This window comes from Danio rerio, chromosome 10, assembly GCF_049306965.1.
Source record: "Danio rerio strain Tuebingen ecotype United States chromosome 10, GRCz12tu, whole genome shotgun sequence".
Taxonomy (NCBI): domain Eukaryota; kingdom Metazoa; phylum Chordata; class Actinopteri; order Cypriniformes; family Danionidae; genus Danio; species Danio rerio.
The window spans coordinates 4,823,188-4,834,582 of NC_133185.1; the positions used below are offsets into that span (position 1 = coordinate 4,823,188).

The window sequence follows — 11,395 nt, forward strand, 5'->3', positions numbered from 1 at the left end:
AGGAACATAACCATTTTTAAACAAATGTCTGATGGTAAATTATACTAAACGTTTACGGTTTTTGGTCTGTTAGGATTACCTAAATGATTTACATTTCAAAAGTTTACAGTCAAAAGTTTACACAAATTTCTTTGGTACTTTTTTAGCTTTGCTTTTAAACTGTATAACTTTGGTCAAATGTTTTGGGTATCCTTTCACAAGCTTCTCACTCAATAGTGAATTTTGGCCCAGAATTGGTGTAACTAAGTCAGATTTGTTGGCTGTTTTGCCTGCACAAGCTTTTTCAACTCTGCCCACACATTTTCTATAGGATTGAGTTCAGGGCTTTGTGATGGCCACTCCAAAACATTTACTTTGTTGTCCTTTAAGCACACTTGAACTGAGCGGCAGAAGAGCAGCCTTCAACTCTGTGAAAATCAAACTTAAGCAGGCTGCATTTTCTTTAAGGTGTTCACCACCCAGCAGATTTTCGGTTTACTTTTGAGAACACTAGACTTTCTTTAAAGACACCATTAGAGGCAGATGCCTACTTCTAGCAACATAATAAACAAAAACTGCATACACTCCCCACAGAATAGTTTTTCACCCTCGTTTTCTACCATAGTGCCTTTTTTAATATGCAGAGCACTAATTTTTATTATTTTTTTAATCATTATTACAACCATTTCATTTCATTTGTTTTATTCATTCTTTATTTCACTGAACACTATATTCACTCTGCCAACCTATTTTTGTTAACCTTTTTTTTTTTTTTTGAGGCAGTGGAAACTTATATGGCTTAGAGCAGGGGTCATCAACCCTGTTCCTGGAGAGCTACCTTCCTGCAGAATTCAGTCCTAACCCTGATCAAACACACTTGAACCAATTAATAGTACCTAAAGCAGCACTTGAAAATTACATACAGGTGTGTTTGATCAGGGTTGCAGCTGAAATGTGCAGGAAGGTAGCTCTCCAGGAACAGGGTTGGTGACCCCTGGCTTAGAGCAAGAGTGTCCAAACTCGGTCCTAGAGGGCCGGTGTCCTGGAGAGTTTAGCTCCAACTCTAATCAAACACACCTGAACCAGCTAATCAAGTTCTTACTAAAAACTTCCTGGCAGGTGTGTTGAAGCAAGTTAGAGCTAAACTCTCTAGGATAGTGGCCCTCCAGGTCCGAGTTTGGACACCCCTGACTTAGAGTCTAGTTTGGTTTTACAAAAATCTATTTTCAATAAGATAAATAAATAAACATTTGCATATTAAAAGACATTTTAATATGATGATACACAAGGCTTTTTGAGCAGTGTTGTTGGGCAATAAAGAGATGCTGCTTGGTTATTTTCCTACTGAGAATAAGCAACAACCTTTTAACATCAAAATTAGAAGTCCAAGTTATTTTGTATAAATGTATCAAGCTCGTGTTACCAGTGTGAAACTAACAGGTACATTTTTGAGGTCATACTTTACTTTTAGTTGAGCACAAACATGTAGTCAGTACTTGAGTCATTTTAAACACGAGTAAAGCATGTGTGTACTTTTTTTCATGTTTGCTTGTTTTAGCCAAGTGTTTGCTTGTTTTGTTGTCTAGTAGACGTCCTTTAGACATAACACTTGGTATGTTCAAGACGGTCATGCGAATGTGCTGTGTTGTTGAAAAGAAAGTGTTTGGTTTGAAAGTGACTCCTTTGTGGGCCATGCTTCATATATTGCTTTACAGTCAACAAAAGAGCATCCCTGTTCCTGGAGGCACACCAATTTTGTGTTGTGTCCATTATCTGACCCCTCGATTTCAGGTCTCAAGCTATGTTGAGACTGCAGGCAAATCAATTTTTTCTCAAATCAGATTTTTTTTAGATGGACTGTCTGCAAGTGATCAGATTTGTGTGTCCAGACATAACCAACTTATCTTTGGTAACAACATGGGCGTATCCAATGTATGTGACAAGGCTTTCAAAACAGATACATAAAAAATGGAGCAGCATCATCTCGCTCTTCAAACAAGTGACCTCTCGAGTTGCGGGGCAGAAATTTAACATCACATAAGAAAAAAAAAAAAGGTACGTCCTGTAATCAATTCAAGCATTTTCATAATCATTTTTGTATGATATCTGTGATGTGTGATGCAAAATGTTAATTGAAATCGGATTTGAACAGCCAGACCTGTTACTGTCTTACAAGTTTTATTTATTTGTTCACATTTTGCCTTAACATGAATTCTCGACAAACAAATATATTATATAAAATGTATCTAATATGCATACACTACCAGACAAAAGTCTTGTCGCCTATCAAAGTTTTAGCAACAGCAAATAATAACTTGACTTCTAGTTGATCATTTGGTATTAGAAGTGGCGTATATAAAAGGCAAAGGCCTTTAGATTACGCTTAATTTACCACAATAAAATATGATCATGCCTTGATTTTGAATTATTCAATTAAGAAAGGTCTGACTTTTCTTAGACACAAATCTTGTCACTTAACAAAAATAATGTACAGTATAGAATAGAACGTCATCGTCCAGTGAAAAAATAACTCAAATCACCTAATAATAAAGTCTGAAATGGCAAAGAAAGCATTCTTGCAGGACTCCCGGAGTTCATCAAGATTCTTTGGATTCATCTTCAATGCCTCTTCCTTCATCTCGCTCAATAATGTTCATATCTGGTGACTGGGCTGGCCATACCGTTAGCACCTTGACCTTCTTTGCTTTCAGAAACTTTGATGTGGAGGCTGAAGTATGAGAAAGAGCGCTGTCCTGCTAAAGAATTTGCCCTCTCCTGTGGTTGGTAATGTAATGGGAAGCAAAATGTTTTAAATATCTCAGGCTGTTGATGTTGTCATCCACCCATTGCATGCCCCCATTTTGAATTTAACCCCAAATTATGACTCTTCCTTCACCAAATTTGACTGATTTGAGAATCTTGGGTTCATGCAGGTTCAAACAGGTCTTCTGCAGTATGTGATGATTGGGATGCAGTTCAACAGAAGATTCACAGAAAAAAAAAAAAAAAAAAACTTCTGCCACGTTTCCAAATGATTAACTAGAAGTCAAGTTATTATCTGTCGCTCTCAGAACTGAGATCGCTGAAAAGACTTTTGTCAGGTAGTATACATCTGCATATTTTAAATGGAAACATTTGTCTATGGATATCTTTTAAGTGGCCTCACTGTAAAGGTGAGATTACCTAAACAGTAAAGCCGCAAGTTGGAGTACATGGATCTGTTGGTAAGTCTACTGCCAATGCACACACATTTAAAAACACGGGTTAGCTTTTAACCTGACAATCCTGTATGTGATAATGTTATACAGTGTAATAATTCACCCAGTAATTATGTTATCGGTTACTTACCAAGATATTGTTTCAAGCTCCTGAGACTTTTGTTTTGTGATATTTTAGATGATAAGTGAAATCCAAGAGCTCCCTTAATCTTCATAGACAGCAATGCTCCCATTCAAAGGACATTCAAGTCCATAAAAAGAACCAGGATATTGTTGAAACAATTCCTACAACTGTAATCATACAAAGTAGCTAAACATAAAAAAATAAAATAATAAATAATTTGTTCACCTAGATTATCCTAACACAGGCTCATTGTAAAAATGTACCCCCATATACATTTGTGGAGAGCACAAATAATGTAGCCAGAGCTACGTATGGCTGCACTTCATCTTTAAAAGGATCTCTACGGCACCATTGAAGGCTTCTGTTTTTATTTGCGCTAACAGCTGAACGCTTACCTGCGTGTGGATGGTTTTTCCACTGTTACAAGTTTGCCAAGTATGTCGGCAAACTTGAGACGCAGAGAGGAGTTGACTGCAACGACGGGGTTGTAGTCCGGCAAAGAATGGCTCCAGAAAGCAGGTAAAACTAAAACAAAAGGCAAAAATTATAATAAACAAGTAAATAACACAGTGAGAACGTGGCAATATCTGAAAACGTGGTAAAAAAAAAATCAGGCAGCTATGAGGGATTTTCTTTTGCTGGATTGCTTTTGAAAACACTGTCGGTTGGGTTTAGGGTAGGGGGTGATCGAGTCAATCAGTGCTTTTGAAAGCAGGGGGAGTGAGTGTCGGCTGGTCAGTCAGTCAGTCGTCAGCGGCCTATGGATGATTTAAGTGACAAGAGCAGGCACGAATGGCACTCGCTAAAGAAATTTGAGAACTGAATAAGCATGCACAGTGGCCTATGGTGGATCTGTGAAAACAAAAACTACCAAAAAACATTTCTCCTGGGATGTATTTTGCCCTGGCCAGAAATGTATACAGGGGTACATAACAATAATGAGCCTTGGTGTGGTTATCCATGTCAGGTCAGGATCTGTGTTTACTTTAAAGTACTATACTACAACTGTTGTTACTCTGCTAGGACACTTTTATAAATGTATTAAGAAAGGACATATCTCTACTAAAAATCAGCTTGAAATGAGCTCTAGCACAATCTATTTGCTATTAGTTAGTTGTATTTACAACGCAGAGTCAATGAGCAGCTAAACTAAAATATTTTATTACTTGGCAGCAACATAATTTTTTTTTTTTTCATAACCACAAATTGATTGTCTGACTAAAGCCAATATTAGGCACTTTATTAGCTCTTCCCTGTTAAACCAATATATTACGTTCATTAAAAGTCTTCCATGCAATGCCACTCATTGCTCATATGTGACAAACCCATAGCTGCCTCTTGCCAAAATGGATTAGAAAAGCTTTGAGCACCCTTTATGCCCCCGACAGCATGACTAAAATGAGACGTGGGCAGGATGCTGAGCCTTGAGACCTTGAGAACGAGCCCCCAAGTGCGTATGTCAGCATTATGTGGGGTCCCTTGATAATTATGCTTCTGCACCACAGACACCAGCATGACAAAGTCGCAAGGAGGGCAAGACACTGAGCGGCCATTAGCTGTGAGCACAAAAGGAGCGCTGACATCTTATTTGGGAGATTAATGAATAAAAACAACACTGATGTCAATTGCAGGCTCATTTCCTTTAGAAATCTGTTTTTTTTGCTGTGTTAAAAGAGGTCACCAGCACCATACATAAACAAAACACTTCATCTTGATTCTATTTTTTTTTTTTTTTTAGAAAATAACAACTTGATCTATCTGTTTCCACATTCACTAGAGCCACTAAGGTTGCTCCTTAAAACTAGATTCCCCTCTGAGGTGATAAGCAGTGGCATACAACAGAACACCATATTATAATATTACCATTCAGTGTGCCTAATTCAAGGTACTAATGCAGGGGTCACCAAACTTGTCCCTGGAGGGCCGGTGTCCTGCACATTTTAGCTCCAACCCTAATCAAACAAACCTGAACAAGCTAATCAAGGTCTTACTAGGTATACTTGAAACATCCAGGCAGGTGTGTTGAGGCAAGTTGGAGATAAACCCTGCAGGGACACCGGCCCTCCAGGACTGAGATTAGTGACCCCTGTACTAATGTATAAGATCACCCAAGTCATTGTCTAAACTCCAAGCAAGCCTTTGAGTAAATGATAATCATCAAATAATAACAATAAGTGGCCTTAAATACTAGGTACTTACTTACTTATACCCTCCTCCCCTTCCGGGGTAGGGGCTGCCAAAGGTCAATCTCCAGAGGTATCTGTTCTGGGCCGTTCTTTTTACTTGTCTCCAGGTATAACCCATCCTTGTGATGTCTGCCTCTAGGTCACTTCACCAAATGTTTCTTGGACGGCCTCTCTTCTGCTTCCCTTGGAGATTCCATCTGAGAGCCTTTCTGGTGATGCTAGTTCAGGGATGGGCAAACTTGATCCTCGAGGGCCGGTGTCCGTGCAGAGTTTTGTTCCAACACTAGTCAAACACACCTGAACATGCTAATCAGTGTGTTTAAGATCACAAGAAATCTATAAGCAGGTGTGTTTGATTAGGGTTGGAGCTAAACTGTCCAGGACACCGGCCCTCCAGGACCGAGTTTGCCCACCCCTGTGCTAGATGGTGGTTTGCGTAGGGTGTGCCCTATCAAACCCCATCTTCTCTTCCAGACTTCTGCTTCTATTGGAGATTGACGGGTCCTTCCCCATAGGTCAGTGTTGCTGATCCTGTTGGGCAAAGAATGTGTATCTTTCTGAAATAGTTGTTGATGAATGTCTGGATTCTTCAGGTGGTTGTTTTGGTTATCCTCCAGGTTTCAACCTCGTACAACAATACTGACTTTACAATGGAGCTGAACAGATGGGTCTTGGTGGTCAAAGTAAATTCTCTTGAAGGCTAGATGTTCTTGAGCTGGGTGAAAGCGGTTCTTGCTTTGCCGACTCTTGCCTTGACGTCTGTATTTGTTCCACCTAGCTGGTCTATGATGCTGCCCAGGTAGGTAAAAGACTGTAAGTCCTCCAAATAACTTCTAGGTACTTACAACAAAAAATAAGTACAATGTTATTGTTGTGCATGTATTGTATTGTACAATACTTGTAGTGCTATTAGAGCTTTGATTTTAGTGACATGTTTGGTGGTATGGGTAGGTTTAAGATTCCAGCAACAAGCAACTTGTCTGTCGGCACCAGAAGATTCACAACAGAAACATTTAAATACCAGAGCCGTTCAGAAGCACCCTAATAAAATGGTATGGCTTTTATTACAATTAATACATCCTAAAACTCTGTAAAATTATTAAAAGTACACTCGGAGTGACGGATGTTGTTGGTTTGCACTGAGTCACACTTCAACATTAACATTCAAACTAAATGTTTGCTAGTGGTGTTAGGGTGCTTTCACGCCAAGACTTTTGTTTAGGAAACTGTCTCGATTGCCCAGTTAGCATGGTTCGTTTGGCATTTGTGAATCCACCAATCGCGCCCTCATCTGCGCCAAATCAATCAATGCGAGATCACTTGAATGAGGTTGTCTCGACTCAATTGAAACGAACTCTAGAGGGGATCGATTGTTTAATACAATCCGAGCCCGGCTATATCACAGTGTATTATGGATATATAATAGACATACAGCTTTATGAAGAGAGAATTATGAGTAGGGCGGGAGATCATTTCAGACGTCCCAAGTCTCCCGGAAGTTTCTGGAGTCTCCCGCAAACGCACAGAGACTCCCGAATGCCCGCAAACAAGTGATAATTTCCCGGAAATCGCGCTTCTCTTTCCCGATCCTCAAATACGTCGCGCACCCTTCTTACCCCTCCCCACCGCATCCCTCCTCGCTCTTCAGACACATCGCGCGCACCTTGTCAAACACCACCAAACCACCACCCCCCCGTACAGCTGAGTGGGAATGTGACCAATGTGAGGAAAGTTTACTCACACCTGACTTGTTTTAGCTCTTTTGGTCCATTTAGAAACTTTGCAGTGTGAAAGCGAACCACACCAAGAGCAAAGAGCAACAATGTAACAACTGTAATCTCTGTTTCGAAACAACTGAATCGATTCACAGGTGTGAAAGCACCCTTATTTCCATGATCTGAGGTAATGTAATCTGCTGCCAGTATCAGTATGGATGTGAATGTCATGTAAAATTGAATTCAAACTCACATTATTAGCATTTAACACTAAATAAAGAACATAATCAGCAACTAAGATGATCATTGTTGTAGTCTATGCAGGTATTCGGCCGCAATGTTTTTTTGAAAATAGACATTTTGCATGTCGCTGTCACGGATTGACAAATACTTATTTTTAACATGGAAAAGATACATTTTATTGCATGCATTGCATCACATTTGTTGTGGACTTGTAGTTTTAACATGTTCTATAGGAGATAAAGGATGGGTTAGGATATAAGTACAAAGTAAAAACATTTATATAAGTGCATTGCACCAAATGCTTATGTTAAATGTATGTACATTATATTTGAGACCACTTAATATAAAGTGAGACCAATGCAGCAATGAAAATATTAAATGTGAGAAACTGCAGTCCACATTTGCCAGAAAACTACTAGAAAACTTACTGCTCAGGACTTTTTAGGCACAAATTGCCAAGTTATTTTTGGTTCTGAAAGTTATGAAGTGATAGTTGGCTTGCATATCATTGGCATCTCTTTCTGAAGAGGTACTGCTTGCCTATTATTATTATTTGCGTCCACCTTCGCATCTTTAAATCAGAGATATTGGCCCTGGCATGTGCAAACTAGCTATTTCACGAATAAATATATCATTTGTGTAAACCTGCCCGGGTCCAAATTTCACAGCTGGCCTGGACTGTGCAATAATGGCTCCTCCCTAGGCAGCCTACCAGCATCCAAGTAGTGATTGACAAAGTTGCTTGCTTCTTTGCCAGGAAAACATGCTGTCAGTATAAAAGATACTCAACTGAAGGCCAATTGGTGGAACAATCAGAAACTGGCCAGAAGGTCTCTAGAGACTAGTTGGAAGCACTGTCTATGGTTGACTGAATCTCTATTTTTGATGTCTGAAACCTGCTTTTAGAAAGTGAAGATTGTGGATTCAAAGACCAAGACTCAAGGTGAGTCTCTAAAATCATTTGAGAGTCTCTAACATAATTTTATATAAACATGAAGTGGCTATTTAACTTGATGTATTCAAGACTAGAGAATTTGCTACAGCTGTTAGAGATCTATTCCTTTTTTAAGCAGAAGTTGTTGATTTTGAGTGGCATCAGAACATTGGTGTATGTTGGCCAGATTGTTAATCACAGCTTCTGCCTCTAGTTGTGGCCAGTGGAAACAGTGTTTTTCATAGGATATATTACTTTCAATATTTAAAATTATTACAGTAACATTAGAACTACCAAGGTAGCCATTTTGAATGTTGCTCAATTTTGTAATTAAAATAAAAATTACCCTGAAAATTATTGAATATTAAATACTAAAATTAAACCCATATAACTCTAATGTGCTGTATGTTCGAAAATGTGTGTATATGTAATTTTATCATTGCTATTTTAACATTCATTCATTTTCTTTTTGGCTTAGTCCCTTTATTAATCAAGGGTTGCCACAGCGGAAGGAACTGCCAACTTATACAGTATATGTTTTACACAGCGGACGCCCTTCTAACACTGGGAAACACTCATACATTCTTCCATTCACTACAGACAATTTAGCTTATTCAATTCACCTACTGAGGAAAATCATGTGAACACGAGGAAAACATTCAAACTCCACACAGAAATGCTAACTGATCCAGCCAGGGCTTGAACTAGCGACCTTCTTGCTGTGAGGCAATCATGCTACCCACTGTGCCACCGTGACAACCACTATTTTAACATTGTCCTTGTTATTTTAGGTGCTCTGATTCTTTCTACCTTGCAAGGCCGTAATGTTAAAATTGACCTGAAGCATGTCTATGTCTTCTACTTTTTTCTGTGCCCTTTGGATATGCGTGCCTTTGTTGCCTAGGAACTTTCTACAAAAAAAAATAAATAAATAAAAATAATAATAACTTTACTTCAGACATGCCGTTTTAACTTTCCAAAACAACATTTGAAGTGCGGATCCAAATGCAGGTTTATTACTGAGGTCAGGTAAGCAATGGTCAACACAGGGGTAAACAGGTGTACACAGGTAATCCAGAGTCATAGTCAGATATACAGGCAGAAGATCAGAAGGCAGGCAGCATACAGGGATAAACAGACAAACTAGGTGAGGGTCAAAACACGGCAAAACAAGATAAAAGAAACTCGCTGTAATGTCACAAAAAGTAAACAACACTCAGCGACTAAAGAGTGTGTCTGTGTTGCTTAAATAGTGAGCGTAAATAGTCCTAGACAATCCTCCGGCAGTGTGTGCAATCAGTCAGGTGAAGGAACGTGTGTGTGTGAGCATTTTTGTAGACCATGAAATGGTGGATTTGTAGTCCTTTAGCGATCAGTGTACGCTGGTGACAGTGACAGGTATGCACCTTTGGGGGTGGTCTAGTTAATCAAAATTATAGTGCTATATGCGTTACAAAATAGATTGTTTTTTTTACTGTAACGACTTTATAAAATTAGCTTAATTATGCAATTTAACTAGAAGCTTCAAATCTAAATGTGTGAACATTTTATTCAGTACAGTCTTATATGCAACCCAGGCTCATCCTGGAAACGTAGCCCCGCGGACGTTTCTGGAGGCCACGAAATACGTCCCGGGAGGTCCGTATTCGTGTAGTTTTTGTTTTCGGGAATCCGCGAGAGGCTGCTGCGGCACACTTTTTAGAGTCTTGAACGCCTCTCGGGAGCGTGTGCCATTCGCGCGCGAGAAGCCGCCGGAGGCCGCTGTCGAGCGAATGACTGAACAATCGACCGGGCCAATCGGCCAACCCGATCACCCTCCTCCTCCTTCCCTTAACCCAAACGACTATTTACAAAAGCTGTCAAGAAAAGAAAAAGCCCTCGTCTGATTTTGACCGCTTTCTCGGATCTCGCCGCATTCTCGCCCCGTCACAAATTCGTTCGCTTTTATTTTTTGGATTCTGTTTTTCATCTTACCTGATTTCTGGAACCGCTCTTCCCCAGACTCTTTCCGGTCGTCATCGCGGCCGGATCCTCCTCCTCCGGGCCTCCGCTCCACCGACGTAATGCTGCGAGCTAAGCGGACAAACTGGTTGCGGCGGGAAAGCCCTCCACACCGAGATGAGTGAGCCAGTTCGTAGCCGGCGAGTGAGCGCTAAGAAGAGGAGCGGCGTCACACCGCCCCGTAGCATTTGCTCGAAAAAACCAAACGCGGTCATACCTACCTCCAGAAATGTCTCCAGAAATGTCCGCGGGGCTACGTTTTCAGAATGAGCTTGGGTTGCTTATGTAAATGGTCAGAATGACAATAATGGCCATTGTAGCAATTATAGAGTTCTGGAAGTTCCAGTGTGGCTCAGTCCCATTAAACAACTATATCACTACATTAAACACTACATGGTAGACATATAATATATATATATATATATATATATATATATATATATATATATATATATATATATATATATATTATTTAAAATCAGAATAAAATAAAACATGCTGGAACTTTAAGTTTACATTATATGAGTACGTTTTGACGTAGGTTTGATGATAAAGTGATGCATCCACAAATAACCAATTACCCTTGAAACATTTAAAGTGTCAGATTTGTTTCTTGGAACCTTGGACAAAGAAGTTAATATTATTGTAACCTTAATTATTTTCTAATATCAATTATTCTTTACCCATAACCTGCATCAAAATGATTCTCATGTAGTCAGTAGATCTCTGTAGCAAGGAGTATCAAATTAAGTTGAGATATGATTACCAACCCTGGAAAGCCACATCAATGTTGTTTCTGCTGCAGTCACGATTTGCATATTTCTTGGACCAAGTCCAGTCCCACCAGGAGCAGTCAAATAGCCCCAATGTTTACTTGCTATCCTCCAGCTGGCAGATGTTCAGTGAAACTGCAGAATACTTGCTGTCCTCAAGCAAACATAGCATGACAAGAGCAGGTGAGTAGGGTAGGTTAACACTTGTGGTTAAACTGGTAA

General features: G+C 39.6%; 1 long non-coding RNA gene across 1 annotated transcript; it reads left to right on the forward strand.

Annotated features, from left to right (window-relative positions):
- The first annotated feature begins 3,016 nt into the window (after positions 1–3,016).
- Positions 3,017–9,314, forward strand: LOC141376289 (uncharacterized). The gene is made up of 3 exons (XR_012386085.1): positions 3,017–3,203; positions 5,647–6,022; positions 6,125–9,314. It is a non-coding gene; the product is annotated as an uncharacterized lncRNA (long non-coding RNA).
- The last annotated feature ends 2,081 nt before the right edge of the window (positions 9,315–11,395 follow it).